Source organism: Loxodonta africana, chromosome 18, assembly GCF_030014295.1.
Source record: "Loxodonta africana isolate mLoxAfr1 chromosome 18, mLoxAfr1.hap2, whole genome shotgun sequence".
NCBI lineage: Eukaryota > Metazoa > Chordata > Mammalia > Proboscidea > Elephantidae > Loxodonta > Loxodonta africana.
Window position 1 is genome coordinate 52,141,818 of NC_087359.1, and position 17,868 is coordinate 52,159,685.

The 17,868-nt window shown below is 45.5% G+C and overlaps 1 protein-coding gene across 4 annotated transcripts in view; it reads right to left on the reverse strand.

The window, feature by feature from the left end:
• The window catches only part of HNF1B (HNF1 homeobox B), a 61,469-nt gene that overhangs the window by 29,777 nt on the left and 13,824 nt on the right, over nt 1–17,868 (reverse strand). The window lies entirely within an intron of this gene.

A 17,868-nucleotide genomic window follows, 5' to 3' on the forward strand; every position in this document is an offset into this window, starting at 1 on the left:
TATGGGTCACAGGGAAGCTTCTCCCCTACCACAAGCTACGTAATTATTTATTTAAAAATAATTAACCAAGGATATCCGCAGGAAACAAAAGCCTTCTTTACAAGGGAGCCTGGCAGGAGAGGGTCAAGAGCCATTTGTTAGAATCCAGACAGCATAGCCTAAGGCTATCATTTTCAAACTTTTTTCTCCCCAAGCAGAACTTCATTGTATAAGAAATATAACGGTGGAGCTGCTCTGTTTCAAGACAGATGTGCCCCTCTGATAGGCCTAGACATTCCTTTAAAAACCTCTGGCTAAGGGATAGGGTCCTGTCTGGAAATCAGGGGATCTCTGTTTTGATCTCAGCTCTGCCATCAATTTACTAGGTGAGCTTCAGTTTCCTCATCTATAAACCACAGGACTTCCAGCTGCAGGGAGAGGGCTACTACCACCACCATGGGGCATGTGGGAGCTAGGCAAACAGACTGCTCATCAGCTCCAAGTTCACCTGTAACCTTTCCCAGCAATGCTTCTCTCACTAGGAATTTGGCGATCACCCTGGACACTGAAGAGTTGCTGTAATCTGCCAACACTATTAAAGGGGAATGGGAGGGTGAAGGGTCATCAAAAGGTGTCTGCTGGCGATAGGCCAGAAATAGATGTTCTTGTTAGAGGAAGGAGAGACCAAGTCCTTGTGTATTTCACAAACTCAGAAGAGTGCTTGAAATGAGAACAAAAGTGGAGTGCAAGTAGGTAGGCTCTAGAGTCAGGCAGCCTGAGCTTAAATCCTGGCTCCACCACATAATTGCTGTGTGGCCTTGGGGAAGTTACTTAACCTCCCTGAACTTCAGTTTCTTGTCATTAATAATATTTTTTACCCTTAGGCCATTGTGAAGATTGAATGAGTTTATGAATGTGAAAGCACCCAGCCCATGCTTGGCATGTAACAGTTGCTCAAGACACATAATTCCTCCTACTTTGGGACTGTCATTGTCTAAAAGGTGTATTTAGGAAGGTTGAGTTCACAAAGCTTTACTGAGCACCTCCCATATGCCAGGCAATGTGCTAGGGAGCTTGTGTTAAGAAGAAGTGGAATGGCATCTTCCCTTCTTTCTTCACCATTGCAAGCTCTGGAAATGAAGGGCTCACGTTTAATAGTGACTGGGCAAAGGTTCCAGGTTGATAGCCACAAAGGGCCCTGGGAGAAATGAAAATGCCAGAAGCTGGCCACATACCTTCTACCCACTTCCTGGCTTAAGCTACTAATTGGCCATATCCCCATCACTGGCCTTATGAACCTCAGTAAATGTGTCCAGCAGTAGAAGACAGCCTACCTAGAGTCTACAGGCCTTGATGAGAAGGTCACCTACTTTCATTTGTTCCCAGGCCTCAGTAACATGGACGTAGGGTTACTTCTGAATTCCTGACAGCATATGGGACAGAGACAAATTATTTGGTTTCAATCTAATGACTGGTCAGAAGAGTCAAAAGCATGGAAGAAACTGAAGACTTAATGGTTCCAAGAAACCAACATCTCCATGCCTTGCCTTCCTGCACCAGTGCCCTTGTCCAGGGCACTCTCACATTGCGGCCTAGATTTCTTCCTAATACAAAATCTCACCACATTGCCGCCCTGCTTGGAAACCTCTGTTGGCTTCTTGTGCCTTCTGGAAAAGCCCCAACACGTTATACTGGCAGAATAGGGGTTTCCTGACTCCAGTCTGCTTTATTTTCACCTTTTCCCACCACATCTGACACAGTCATGCCAGAGCACTCCTTGGAAAGTCTCTCCTGTCTCCTGCCTATGTGTGGTTGCTTATGCTGTTCCCTCTGCCTGGGAGCTCTCTTCCTCTTCTTCTCCGTGTCACGTTCTTTAAGAGAGCTAAACGTTACTTCTTCTCTGAAGCTTCCCTTGATTCATCCTGGTGGTTAGATGCTCCATCCTTTGTGTTTTACACCTTGCATAAACTCCTACAGCAGGAGTCACCCTGTGCTGTAGTGCTCTGATGATATGCTTACTTCTCTCTTCCTCTCAAAGAAAGAGATGGCTTTTTACTCATTGCTGCATCCTCAGAGCCTAGCAGAGTGCCTGACTCTGTCACTATTTATCAAATATAGGTATGAGTCCTCAGCTGCCTTGAATACCCATATTCCAGAACAAGAAGCGTCAATTCTAGTAGAAAGAGAAAATACATTCAGTTCTGCCATAATGCTTGTTTTAAAAACGTGAATCTGTTCTAATTCTATTACTGTATCAGGGAATGACGTGAGTATAATATGCAGATTTTGCATTTGCTTATAAGAGATTTCATCCTTGAGAAACATGTGAATTCAGAAATCTGCACCCAGCTGAGTGGAGCTGTGCAGGGACTCACTAAACTTGCATGTGTATGCTTGCACGCATGCGTGCACACACACACACCTTAAACAGCTACAAAACCCAGTGCCATCAAGTCGATTCTGACTCATAGTAACCCTACAGGACAGAGCAGAACTACCCCATAGGGTTCCCAAGGCTGTAATTCTTTACGGAAGCAGATTGCCACATCTTTCTCCTGTGGAGTGGCTGTGGGTTCGAACTGCTGACCTTTTGGTTAGCAGTCTAGCACTTTAACCACTGACCCACGAGGGCTTCTCTCCAAACATCTACCAGCTACCTCAATTCAATGTGTGTGTTATAAGCCATATCCATCCACATCTGCAGTTAAAATGTTCCTTCTGATTTCAGATAATCCTCTGTCTACCTCTTCACAATAACTTCCAAGATGCAACTCTTCTGATGCCCACTTACTTCACAGGCAGACTTCAGGACGTTTTCAAGGTAAAGTGCCGTATTTATTGTTGTACAGCATTTATGTATTTCCTAAGCACTTAACAAGTGTAAAAACTGTGCTGCAGTTTTTATTAGATTCTTATCTTCTTTTTAATGTGTTACTGCCAAAGTTTTTTAATGTTGTGCCCTTAACCCCATTTTCCCCGTAAGGTTTTTATTGCACAATGTTGCATAGTGTGGTGATTTTTAGGATATGTACGTTGGATTATGGAGGGGCCCTGGTGATGCAGTGGTTGCTATGAGTTGGAACCCAACTCATCAGCAATGGTTTTTGTTGTTGTTGTTGTTGGATTATAGGTGAACGGACTGTACACCTGTGTTCAAATCCAGGCACAAATGCCTTATAGGAGGAGCCCAGAGAGGAGCTGTTCAAGGTGTAGTTAACCACAGAGACTTTTCAGAAACCCATGTTTCCTAGGTTTAGAGCTGCAGTGCGTAGAGCCCTGGATAGCTAATCCAACTCTCTCAAAGCTTCAAAAAATAGCTGAGACCCCAGTCCCATAAATCCGGAGGCCAACGGGGTACCAGCCTCTACACATTTTAATTCCTCTCTCTCTTTGCCTTAACTCTGATAATTCTGGGCCAGTCAACTTCCGGGCCTTGGCATTTCTGCACATACAACAGGCCTATAGATCTCCCTCAGAAGCCAGAATGGTGAATGAATAAAACAATGTTAGAGAAGCATTGAGTTCTCCTGGGAGACAAAATGCTGGGTAAACATCAGCCAGGAAAGCATGACCAGAATTGCTCTTTTAGTAAGAAGAGGAGGTAGAAGTGGGAACTCCTGGGGCTGGGCGAGGTGAGGCTCAGCTTGTCCCCATGTGACTTTTGGCACTGAAATCTGAGGGTCCCTTTCATTGGGGTCTGCAAGCTGCACCCAGAATCTGGTGGGATGTCTTTCACCCTTGGCATTTCGAAGCCAATCTCCCATCCCTGATAATGCAGGAATGTTCCTCCACCTGGTGGACCTTTGCCAGCGTGAGTGAGTGTCCCAGCCACGAACAGAGTAAACATTACTTAACTGGCCAGGGCTCTGTCACACACATTCTTCCCCTGTGTTCCTAACCTCATGCAGAGCACAGCCCAACCCTGCTGGGTCTGAAAACTGGGAATTGAAACTCTGGCAGGAGGGAGAAAGCTCTTCCCAGAGGAAACAACCATGCCTGTAGATTATGGTAGACAGAACTTCTTTGCTATGAAGCCAAAACATAGTGTTGGGGAGGGAAATGGGAGGAATTGGGCCAGTCCTGATGGACCAGTCCTGCATCCTTATAGCTCCACCCCCACATAAGAGGAGTCACTTTTCTTGAGAACAGAGGCAGAGAGACAAATGATTCAGTCTGGTGAACTTCTGAGAAACTCATTTGGGATAAAAGAATGTGAAAAATTCACGGGCTTGAAACTGGGAACTCCAGAAATGAAAGCTTTCATGGAAGCAAGTGTTCCTGCCTCGGTTTCCTCATTTGTAACACGGGACTACTGCCAGTTCTTATTAATATTTCCTTCTCTCTGGGGATAAAGATTAATGTTTTCAGAGAGTTTAGGAGATTAAAAATCTGAAAGCGTGGGAGGAAAAAGCTGATGCAAGATGAAAGCAATTTGCACACTGGGCTGGTTTTAATTCAGATCCCTTTCTACCCAAGGTGGCATAGTTAGGAGCCTAGTTCATAAGAGGAGAAACACAGACAGGCCTGCAGGGACGGTAAACATTCTTGACTTCAAGGATTTAAAGTTGAGTGATACTTAAGGGAAGCCCACAAACTGGTTTTCTTATAAAAATCAAAGCAAATGTAACCAAGAAAAGAAAAAAAAAAAAAAAAAAGTCTTCCATCAAAAGCATCTTGGCTGAGAACAGAAGCTAATATGCACAGTGCACCTGGGGAAATTGCATGCCAGGGAGGTAGAAGAGCAACAGAAATGCTCGCTCAGCCTGTGCTCCCCTACAAGGTCTCTCTCAGTCACCACACCACACTTAGTCCTTACCAGAGAGCTGTTTCTGTATGCAAATATTAAATGGCTTGCAATGAATACTTCAGCCTGGAAACTGCTGCTGTAGGTTAAGGAAATGAGCCCAGCCCTGAAGAACATGTGAAGTCCTCACATGTGTGAGCATTTTACACAGTCTGCCTCACAGTGTCGCAGATGCCCATTTGACAGAGTAGAAAGCTGAGGCTCTGAGAGGTCTTCACTACCTCTTGTTAGGAATCTCCAACCCTAGGAACCTCCTAGCAAGTCAGTGGTATTTCCAAGCTGACCCTTTCCCTTACCCTCTCCTACCACGTAATCAACTCCAGACTTGTTAAGCCTCTCGTCATGACCCACTAATAGAAATGATTCTATTTGTTTGTTTATTTCTTCTTGGCTTGATCCCTCACTAGAATATAAGTTCAATGAAGGCAGGACCTTGCCTGTCTTCTCAATTGTATTCTCAGTACCTATACAGAGCCTAGCCCATGCTAGGCACTCAGTAAATATCTGTTGAATGAGTAAATGATGAATGCATAGCCTACGCTTCAGCTCTAACCCAGGGCTCCAAAACCCCTTCACCTTTAGTCTACTGCATTGAGTGTCAGAAAAGTGACAGTGATACAACTTTATCCTCCAAATCTCCCAGTTTTTCTGTGGTTATGGAGAGGTAAGCATATTTTGAAGGAGGAAAAAGGGGGAGTAAGAGAGAGGAAGAGAGGAGGTGAAAGAAAGATTAAAATATAATCAAAATAGAAGGAATAGTACTGACAAATTTGGGTAATTTCATGTTTGAAGGCATGAAACTGATAAACATGAGAGGCATGAGGTAGACACACTGAAGAATAAGTACAATGTGCAGGCCTTCTTTCACACCTAAGATCACGGATCACCAGAGAACACTTTATCTTGTACAAAATGGCCAATGGGATGCCTGCTGGGTACCTACCCATTCTCCACTTCTTGGGGCCTAAGCACAACACCCATTATCTGGGGCACTTTAACAGGGGTAGGGGGTGGGGGTGAGGGGTGAGGGGTGAAAGACGGGGTTTCCTTAAGCACAGGCTGACCATTTCCAAAGGTTTTGGGCTTCACACGGGAACCCCAAATTTAAACTCACCAAGTTAGAACCCAGTTTTGAGGCCGTTTGAGTTTAACTTGGGATAAACAGAAGGATCAATTAACGCAAATTTGCTTTGGCAACATAGGTAACTCAAATGCCTTTTTTTTTTTCAAAGAAACTGGGATAAGACTAAGAAGGGTTAATGGTGGACATCGTTAGGTCTAGAGGCTGTGGGGACAGACAGTGCCCTGCTGCACACTGGCTCCTGGGGCCTGGTCTTTTCTGAGAGGCTGCCTTTGCGGCTAGAATAATGTGGCTGTAACAAAGGCCCCTGGGCTTGGCTGATGAGAATGATGATGCCCCTAGTGGGTCTGGGCAATGGGAGAAAGGCTATAAAGCCATCAGCAGGCTGAGCCACTGGGTGTCCACACAAAAGTCAAGTCCTATAAACAGACATCTCTATGGTGACTGAAGGTCTAATAAAATTGCCTTAGAAAAGAGAAGTTTTCCATTGGGACCTATTCATTAGCAGGACCCTACTGGGAGGTGATACCCAGGGAGAAGATCCTTTGAGACTGGGCTAGTTTCAGAGCTGCCTCATTATAGGGGTTTGCCTGGCCAGGCCTTAGCCTCTTCATCACCATCACTGAGGGCAGCTTCATCAGCATCAACATCATCATCATCATCATCACCATCATCATGACAGATAGCCACTCATCACCCCGAAAGCTCATGGTTGAAGCACTGGGTGTTGGGCTCTGAGACCTTGGCAAGAGGATGATTACTGGCTTCTATTCTGCTGGGAGAACGGGAACACTAGTCAAGTGCTCAGGGAACACCACCAGGGAACTAGTGGTTGCCTAGAGCTGGGCAGTTTCCTTTCTGTCTCTCCAAATGACTCTGATCTACAGCCCAATCCATTTTCTAGACCTCAGTTCACTCAGTGGAAACTCAGGAGGAGGCATTCTTGTTCTTCTCTTGCCCAAGAGATGCTGGTAAGGGATTATATATAATAAACTAAAAAACTAAACCATGGAACATTAGGGTTAAGAGTAATAATATGTTCTTTGAAAACTTTTAGTAGCATTTAATGTTGACATTGAACTGTGATACTTTATATTTCAGTTAAGCAGTATTAGTGGGGTTGGGGCTGGATGACATTGTGTCTAGAAAAGGGAAAAATACTTTAAATAATGTATGCATACATTATGTATAATAAAACTCATTTCACCTGCAATTTAACTCTAAAACTGAATAACAAGAATATAAAACATGGGGAAATGCATTAAGCTTTTGAAGGCCCTCTATAATAGATATCTTCATTCCCTAAATATGTGGTGTCTACTATGTGTCTGACACAGGCTATGTGTTGGAGACACCATGGCAAATAAATCCAACTCAGGCTTAGATGTTGGCTGTTATTGTTAGGTGCTGTTGAGTTGATTCCAAATCGTAGCAACCCCAGTTGATGGAGTAGAACTGCCCCAAAGGGTTTCCTAGGCTATAATCTTTATAGAAGCCGATTGCCAGGTTTTTTCTCCTGTGGAGCCACTGGGTGGGTTCAAACTATGGGCCTTTTGGTGGAGCCCACTATTCTACCATTCAGAACACAGCATATAGTGAGGTAGGTCTTTAGAGACTTTAGGGACCTTCTTCGTGGTGAGGATAAGGCTTAGTTGGTTTGTTTCTGTTTCTTTGACAGGTAGGGATGTAAACTCTATGCTTCCCCTCTGAATCCTAGTAGTGGGATTCTAGAGAAAGATGAGGAGGGGTTACTCATTTCTGTTTCCATTTGTAAAACATCTTAAGATGAACTGCGCATTTACTTTGTACCCACGATGCGAATGAACTTTACACAAATGGGAGATGTTATTCAGAGGCTTTCTTGCTGAGCAAGAACTCACTTGGGCTTCATTGAGAACCCAGTCCGACAGGTGCTGACTCAGGAGAGGCACCCCACAGTGGCAGGGCCAGAGGGCATGTGCATTCGGGCTGCCACTCAAAGGCCCTCAAAGTGTTAACCTCCAGCAGTAATAGGTGTCTGGTTTATACCCATTATAAATCTGTTTATTGTGACTGGCCCCACCCAATCTGCTGGTGCTGTAAAGCTCTAATGGTCCCTAATAAAGACGGAAGGCTTCTAACAGCACACAGTTCCCGAAATGGGGAAGGAGCGAGAGAGTGAGAGAGAAGAAGGAAAGAGACAGAGGATGAGCTTAACAGTAAAATATCACAATGGCAAACCTCCCACTGCCACTTCAAGCACTTCTGGGCCCCAAGACTTGATACTACACAAATCTCCAAATAACAGTTCAGAGCTGAAAGGGCCCTGGTCCAACACCCTCACTTGCTAGAATCCCTGAGAAGTTAAATGATTCTCCCAAGGTCACTCCACTCCATGGTGGCTCAGGTCTCCTGAATCCTGATCCAGGGTTCCTCACACTAGCTGCCTCACTTCTTGCAATTCAGCAAAGGGAAAATCAGGATTGTCTTTAACCTCTTCAGAACTCTCCTGTCCCGTGTAGCCTAGTGATGATGTCTAGTCCTGGCTGTGCATCTAAATCTCTTAGGGAGTTTGTCGAAATTTCCCGTGACTGATCCTTCCCCCAACCCAATTCTGATGTGAGTGGGTAGATGAGCCATATAGAGTTTTGATAAGCTACTCAGATGATTTTTATGTGGCCTTGGAAGGAGATTTGAGACCCATGGATCTTGCTAATACTTGGGTTTCATTGTTTCTGATGTCCCAAATGACAAGCAGGGCTCATAGAAAGGAAAATGCTTCCAGGGCGAAACTGTAAAGCCACACCTTTATCAAGGACTCAGGCAGATCCAAAGCACTGCCTCTCCCTTAATGCTCTGACGGTTCCTGAGTCAACCCAATAACACTGTGCTGGAAGTTAACCTTCCTTCTCGGGCCCTGTGCTTGGCACTGAACGTGTTTTACCATATTTAAGCCTCATGACAGCCGTAAGGAGATAGATATAATGACCTCAATTTTATGGATGAAGAAACTGAGGCTCAAAAAGGCTAAGTAATTTGTTTGAGGCCACATCACCAGATAGTCACAGAACCACAATTCAAGTCTAAGCCTGTTGTGGGCACTGCACTTTGCAACCCAGACATATCCATCTGAGTCTGGTCCTGAGCAGGGACTGCCTGTAACCAGCTTGTCTAGGGTGTTGTAGACTTCCCTTAGGAAAGCCATTGAATGCTGAAGATTGTCTGCTTTGTGTACCTTTAACTTGGGAAAAGCATGCCAGAGTGCCCATCTTGAGGAAGTTGGCCCTTGACTTCCAGAAAGCATTAGAGAGATTGAGTCCTCACTGGTTGACTCCTCCGTGGCTGAACTCAGACAGTGTGCTTTTGTAAAAGCTGCTGAAGTCAAAGCAGAGGACAGTGGGAAGGTTTCTTAAGCAGACGCATGCTCATAGATTGAGAGAAGTAGCTTTCAGAGAATCAGCCCTTTGCCTGAAGTTTAGGGGAACTTCCCTTCTAAGAACAAAGGCCATTGAGCCTCTTAGACACCACCTCTGCCAGGAGTGCTACACTCCCTCTAATTGGCAGGTTCCCAGGGCTAATTACTAACAAACAAAATACACAAGCAGGGTATTCACACGTCCTTTAATTAAAGAAGAAAAATGCCCTATTTGGTACAGGAAATGCAGGGTCATCTTATGAACCTGACCTCCTTCTACATGATCATGAACCCCCACCTCCCAGCCCTCAGTCCCTGGGGCTTCCCGGCCTCCTCTCACTGTACAGCATATTTTGAATGATTTCTGAAACTACATTATGAATATCATAGAGCATTCCTTCTAGGAAGAACAGGAAACTTCCTTCTACCTAATGTGCCATAAGAAGTCAGCCTGAGTCTACTGCAAACACCAAGACAAGTATCTACTTGGAAATAGTCAAATTCTCTAAAAACCACAACAGAAAAAAACAAAACAAAACCTCCCAGAAGGACAGAGGGAAGAAGAGAGAGGCAATAAAGCTCTGCAAGCCAGGGTAATAGCTATCATTTATGAGAGCCTGCTACGTTAGGAGTGCTTTACATACACCACTTATCCTTCTGGGATCTACATGAATGGATGTCTTCATTTTACTCATGGAGAAACTGAGGCTTAGAAATCCCAGTCACATGCTCATAGACTGAGGGAAGTGACTTGCCCAGGGTCACATAGACACTTGCCCAGGATCACACAGCTAATAATTTGAATATAATATAATAATTTGGACTAGTAATTCCAAGTTGAGGTTGGAATTCAGGTCTGACTCCACGGCCCATGATTTTGTTGCTATTCCCAATGGATTTATAAGAGCATTTCCCAGAGCATTTTCAGTGCCCCATTTAATAAGCCCCAAAACCAAAACAAACATACAAAAAATCCTGTTGCTGTTGAGTCAATTTTGACTCACAGTCACCCTATAGGACAGGGTAGAACTATCCCATGGGGTTTCCAAAGAGCAGCTGGTGAATTTGAACTGCTGACTTTTCAGTTAGCAGCCAAGCTCTTGCCTATTGTGCCACCAGGGCTCTACTTAATAAACCCCAATCAATGCATATTAAATGGTGGGATTGAGAGATAAAAGGAAATTAGTTCCTAATTTAGTAGGTTTAAGATTTTCACTATGCAAATTGTGGTCTTTGGGCCATCATCTTCAGTAGCACCTGGGAACTTGTTAAACATGCAGAAACTCAGGCTTGGCCTCAGACCTACCTGCCGAACCAGGGTCTGCATTTTAACCACACCCTAGGTAATTAGCATGCACTTTTACACTTGAGAAGCACTTCCTTGGAGCACTGATTCTCAAATTTGGTTGCGTATTGGGATCATCTAGAGAGTTCTAACTACAGACCCCCAGAGATTTTAATTTAATAGGCCTTTTTTTTTTTTTTTTTTTTTGGTATACAGCCTGGGCATTGGGATTTTTAAAAAATGTGTTTTATGCAAACTGATTTTTAAGTAAACAATTCAGTCATTTTTTTTAAGTATATTTGCAAGGTTGTACAACCATCACCACTATCTAATTCCAGAACGTTTTCATCACCCCAAAAAGAAAGCTCGTTCCCATTAGCAGTCACTCCCCATTCCCCCTTTCCTCTAGCCTCTGGAAGCCACTAGTCTACTTTCCATAGATTATAGTATGGATTTGCCTATTCTGGCCTTTTCATATAAATGGAATCATGCAATATGTGGCCATTTGTGCCTGGCTTCTTTCACTTAGCATAATGTTTTCAAGGTTCACCCACATGGTAGCATATATCAGTACTTCATTCCCTTTATGGCTGAATACTATTCCTTTGTGTGGATGTACCACATTTTGTTTATTCATCAGTAGATGGACATTTGGATTATTTCCATGTTTTGACTGTAATGAATAATGCTGCAATAAGCATCCGTGCTTATTTGTTTTTAGTCCTCGTGAGTATATATCTAGGAGTGAAATTCCTGGATCCCTGGTGGTACAATGCTTATGAGTTTGGCTGCTAACAAAATGGTCAGCAGTTCGAATCCATCAGCTGTTCCTTGGAAATGCTATGGGGCAGTTCTATTCAGTCCTATAGGCTCGCTGTGAGTTAGAATTGACTCTACAGCAACGGGTTTTGTTTTGGTGGTAACTCTAGCACTGGGATTTTTAAAAGCTCCCCAGTTAATTCTGAAGTGTCTTAGAGCAGAGGTCAGCAAACTGTGGCCCACAAGCTAAAAATGGTTTTTAAATAGTTGAAAAGATTTCAAAAGAAGAATATTTCATGATGTGGAAATTATATGAAATTCTAATTTCAGAGCCCATAAATAAAGTTTTTTGGAACATAGTCATGTTCCTTTGTTTTGACTATGAATGCTTTTGCAATACAAAATCAGAGTTGAGTAATTGTGACTGAGACTCTGTGGCCTGAAAAGCCTAAAATATTTACTATCTGGTCTTTTACAGGAAAAGTTTGTTGACCCTGTTCTAGAGTACTTGTGAACAGCTAGGATGAGAACCATGAGTAAATGCTTCACTCGACTATATTTCTGGGTTATGTTCTATATATATATGTACGTATATTTATATACATATATATATGTATTTTTTCCTCCTTCCCCATTCATGTTTGTATTTCCCGCTAGAGAAGTGGGTAGAGGCATAAGGCCAGATCTTGTGCCTTCCCATCAAGCATGTAGCTTCAAAGGCCCTTGTAGAGATCTCTGCCTCTCTCTGCACTTCTGGTGCTCAGTTCCCTCCAAGTTCCTGTCACTTCCTATCAAACCTTTACAACAAGCAGATTCCAAGGGTACTTCTTGCAAAACTCACAGGCTGTGGCCCTGTGCTTGCCAGCAGCTTCCTTCCTTCCCAGAGCTGACTGGAGGGCAGCGAGGAGTCCTTGAATTCTCTAAGGATCCTTCGGGGCATTAGGCATAGCCAATAGGGCTGCCTACAGTGATAGGACCCCAGTATCTCCACAATCCCTTTGTGTGGGGTGGGAGCGCCACCAACCCAGCAGCCAGGTTTCTTTGTATGCAGACCAGGGTCCAGTCACTATCAGGGAGAGGCTGACAGCAGAATGCTCTGAAGGTTGAGCCTCTTAGTCTCATTAATATCCTGATTGTTTTCCCCAATCTAGGGGCAGCCAATGGGGTGGTGCCCACAAGATAAAATGGCCTTCAAATTCAACAGATAAAATGGCAGCCAGATAAGATCCCTAAGAAGGAGGATATAGACCCATGTCTACCACAGGACCCCAAGTCAGTACAGAAGTGTTTACCTTCTTCAAATACTTTAAAGATGGTTCCTAAAATATTTTGCAGACATTTTAAGGCATGATTTGTTTCCCTTCTGAACTGAAGTAATCTGCTACTTAGGGACAGTTGGGTTTATTTACTGTGGGGACCTTTGCTGCTAAGATGAATATTTTTACAACTGCCCTCATAACCTCCGCCCCCCACACTTGTCTGCTGCCCAGGGAAGGGGTGAAGCTCCCAGAGGTGAGCTGAGGTATCTGCTCTATCTCAGAAGCCCCATTAAGTTGTTAAGGCATTTAGTGCCCCAGACAGTGCAGATTACAAGGACAGTTCAAATCCCTGGACAGACGGGGATGGGGTCCTGAAAGAGTAGGCTTTGGTTTCTTCTCTAAGCAGAGTGCAGAATCCGCCTTGAGCAAGGACAACAGCTGGGAAGGAAGCAGTAAACTAGTCAGACTGGGAGACCCCTACTCTTACCCCACCTCCTTAGTCCTATTCTCCCGAAGCTTCTCTGTCCTTCACAAGGACACAGTGAGAATGTGGGAGCAGAAGGGACTGTGGGAGGATTGGGATATGTATGCGTGTGTTGGTTTCTGTGCCTAGAAAGTTCTTGTTGTTGTTAGGTGCCACTGAGTTGATTTCAACTCAAAGCGACCCCATGTAACAGGGTAGAACTGTCCCAATAGGGTTTTCTAGGCTGAAATCTTTATGGAAGCAGATCACCAAGTCTTTTTCCTGCAGAGCCTTTTGGTTAGCACCCAAACACTTAGCATCATGTATATAGCAAAGAAAGATGGAAAGTGGAACAAGTTAAAACCTGGCTTGTCACTTACTAACTATATGAGCTTGGCGAATTATTTACGTTCTAAATATCCCCCTTTCCTTGACAACAAAATAAGGATAAAAATACAGATAGTTTCTACCTCTCGAGGTTGTTGTGAGGATTAAATAAGATGATACATATAGATGCTCAGCCCAGGGCTTGGTACCTGTAAATCCTCAACCAACACTAGCTATTATAATCATTCACACTTAGTTATAACTTTGCCACTGGGCACTGTTGAAATTTCCTTGGGTTCTGAAGATTTTAGCATCAGGGAAAACAGCAGCATCCACACAGGCAACCTGGTCCAGAATTTGACTTTCCTTAGACCTAGGGTTAGATTCCTTCAGGCAACTTGGGAGGGGGTATGGGGGAAGGTAGGGAAGACAGGAGGCAGAATTCTCTGTTTTTCAGGCTCTGATCTGACTAGCAGTAGAGACAAGTCCACTGAGCTTGGAGGGAGAGGGATGGAGTTCGAGGGATAGATGAGTAGCAGCCACAGAAATAAGTGTCTCCTCTTAGGTAAAGAGGCTGTGGTCCAGGATTTCCAAAGGTTCCCCTGGAAAGGCCTCATCTCTTCTCTGGGCCTCAGTCTCTTTCCAGGAGAATGACAAGGGCACTACTGGGGAGAGCAAAGGCAGATGAAGACCTTTTGTCCTTCCTCTCCCTCTGTGAGGCAGCGGCCAGGTGAGTTTGCTGCAGACTAGAGCAAAGGGTACAGTGAGCAAGGCCACCACAGATTGTGCAGCCAGATCTCCTGGCTTAGGCCAAGGCTAGCCCGACTTCCATCCCACGCCAACTTCCTCCTCCTCCTTGAACCGATCAATTCGAGCACCAGTCTCCAACCAGTCCTCTTCCTTGCGGCAGCCCTGCCCTCTGACCTTTTGGGAGCCTTTCTCTTGATTCAGCTCCAGAATGGAGGTAGAGGCCATCACTCCGGGCCTGCTCAAAGGCCTCAGAATGGGCTGTCATGGGCCCTATAACCAGGGACAGCTCCTGCTGGCGAGAGCTGGAATGGGGAGGGGCAGATAAAGGCCTTCTAGGCTGAAGATAAATGGCTGCCTGCAGCCTGCTACAGTAACTTCAGGCCCCCAAGAAGAGCAAACAAAGGGTGCCCCTGTGACACTCACTGGAAAGATGAAGGCCCATCAGCGGCAGCCAGGCTGGTTCAAAGCCCCAACTTAATTGTCAATTAAGCATGCATAAGGGAGACAATGCCATGACAACCCCTGGCTGCATGCTGGTGTGTGATTGTAAAGCCACGGAGGGGAAACGCTGAAAACAGCTGATTCTGCTGACAATGTGTTTGTAGGGCACCTTGTAACCAATCAGCCGCTGACAGAGGCAAAGTGCTCCTCCTGCCATCCCTATTGTGCCGGACATTCCAGGACCAGGGTCACACTGTGGTCACTGTGGGCAAGTGGGCCACAAGGAGCTAAGTGTGGCTGGGGAGAGAAGGGGCTCAGTTAGAGAAACGATGCCCTGCCTCTCAAGGAAGAAAGTCCCAGGGAAAACCTTGTCTCTGAGTGCTGCCAGCCCTTCTGGCTTTGATGCTGATGTTTGGGTAGAAGAGAGGATTAGGAATGGGGATGAGGGGAGTGGGGCCTTACTCCTACCCAGCTCAGCCTTAGAGGTTGCTAGTGCTGACTGTGGATGTTGGCTTCACCTCAGCCACCATGGAGCTTTTTTTTTTAATTCTGTATTCAGTTAAGTTTTGGGCTTGACTCGAGACCATATCTTGGCCACAGAGACCATGATGGGGAGCACACTGCTGAGACACCGCAGACAAAAGCCTTCTCTGAGCATTTGGCTCCAGCCTGCTCATCTGCCTAGTGCAGGATGCACTTCTCAGGAGCCTGTCACAGCCCATGGGGCCTCCCTGGCAGCCTGAAAGGGGAGAGCAAAGCAGTGGTCCTAGCATCTGGGCACTCCAGGCACCAGCACAGTGGCTGCCTCTGCTTCCAGAGCCTGTGCCAGGATATATCTCATTGCCTCTCAGGAATAATGCCCCAGTGTATGAAATCAAAAAGAAAATGTTTTGCTGCCTGCCATTCTCTCCACGGTTATTTATGTGGCCATCTGTAATAAGAGCAATGATGGCAGTGGTTATGGTTTATTGGGAAATGCGGTATTGCACGTTCATTTGATCCTCATATGTACCCTGTGAGGTAAGCACTATTGCTCTGTTTTACAGATGGGAAACTCAGACTCAGAGAAGTTATATAAATTACAACCTAGCTGGTTAGAACCATGATTCAAAACTAACTCCAGAGAATCCAGCCTCTGGGCTTGGGACAAGGACTACTTCGATTAGCCCTGAGTGAAGACTGAGGCAGAGGGTAAGCTAGACGCTGAAAATATACACCAAAAACCTGTTGCCATGGAGTCAATTCTGACTTATAGTGACCCAGTAGCACAGAGTAGAACTGCCCCATAGAGTTTCCAAGGCTGTAAATGGTTACAGAAGCAGATTGCCACATCTTTCTCCTAAGGAGCTGCTAGTGTGTTCAAACCACTGACCTTTCAGTTAGCAGCTGAGTACTTTAACCACTGTGCCACCAGGGCTCCTTGAAAATATATTGTGTCCCATAATTGTTGCTCCCTTCCCTAGAAAGACTTATGAAGCCCCCAAAGATAACCTTGACCCCCGACTGGTTGTGGGGACTCCACGTTGGCATAATGGCTTCCTTACTAGACTGTAAGCTCTAGGAGGGCAGAGATGTGTGCCTTATATATGCTTAGCATGGTGCTTGGCACTTGGATAAGCACTCAATGCACACTTGTGCTGCGGGAAAACATAGAATAGAAATCAGCAAAACTGAGTTCTAGTCCTTGCTCTGCTGCTACTTCTCTGTAACTCTGACACGTCACTACCTCTTCCTGGACCTCAGATTTCTTCTTTGAAGTCCATCACAATTATAACATTCCATGATTTTTTTAAAAGGTCCAGACTTCTGGGGCACAGGCCCTGGAAAGGCCATCAGAGGGGTATCCAGGCTGCATCTCACACCCACTCTGCTCCATTTCCAATACCTGCTCCCCATCCCTGCAGCCCTAGCTCTCGATGTCTCCTGTTGGAATACAGAATGCTTAAGCTAACGGCCCTGTGGTGACCTCCACACAACCCCAGCTTGTCAGAAAGCTGCTGGGCCTTTGTTTGGCTTGCAGGCTCCCTGACTTTGGTGTGGAGATCACAGGTTCCAGCACAATGGCCATTGTCTTCACAATAATGTCCCTTATCCCAACCACGCCCCCTGCAGCGCCCAGATTCAGTTCTGTGGATCACTGGCAGCAAGTGCTCCAAGTCCTGTTCCGTGCCAGCCACATGCCTTTGGCACTGTTCTTTGAATCCTGCTTTAAATTTCCGTAGAGGGGCTAAGTTATTCTGCAATCAGGCCAGTATTTGCCTGGGGATATTTCTACTCCTCAAGGGTAACCCAAACTTTCTCCTGCTCCAGCTGAGCTCTTCCCTCCTGTGAAAGCGTGACCCAGAGACGCTTCCAGCCCTGGCCCGGGCTACATGTTGGGTAGTATCAGGCTTCCACAGACCCTTGAAGATAGGAGACTCCAAGGTAGTTTCCCTTTGGAAATTTCTGTACTATGGGAGGGCATGGCTGTGCAACATATATTTGAATATTGCCTGACTGGTGGCTCTAAGCCTGTTCTTGTGATATTAGTCACCCCAACACTTGCGTTAACTCTCAGAAGGGCAACCAGCAGGTGAATGAACAGATTTCAGAATCATCTTAGAGTCAAAAACAGTGCTTGGATTTTCTTTTGTAAGCCCTTCCCCAGAGCAGAAAGGGGACCGTGCCATACTTTGTCCACATGGGCACCATGGAGACCCCAATAAACACACCAATTCTGGGAAGCCAGCTTTCCTGAAAGAACTAAGTCCAGTGGAAGTGCTCAGCCCCAGCCTGTGCCTGATGCAGCGCTCAGCATACAAGGATACTTTCCCACAGTGGAGAAGCAGGATTGCATCGTGACAAATCCAACCTCACGGAAGAGGCATCACCAGTCCAGGCCAGGGCCTAGCACATAGTAGCACACAGTAGGTATTCAATGGGTTTTGGCCAACTCATCACTGAAAAGATTTCAAGTGACTGACACCACCCTAACCCTGATGGAGAACAGAAACCAACAAGCAAAAGCTGCCAATGGAGTGGCCCTTCCCTAAGGGCCACAGAGCTTCTCCTGCTGCAGCTGGACAGAGTGTCAGGGGTGGGACATGGACAGGGATGGAGAAGTACAGCATCGTTCTCCATCACAATGACTGATGATGCAACATCACGACCCCCCCTGCCTGCGGCTTGCACCTGGCATACCACTAAGGCAGCTTTCTCTGTATATAATGTGATGGCTGCACTGACCCTCTGAGTCAGCAGCCACACAGGGAGAAAAACAGGGAATAGAGAAGAATAGCTCCCTGGAGGCCAAACTATCTCTTACACTGCAATGTTGACCAGGAGCT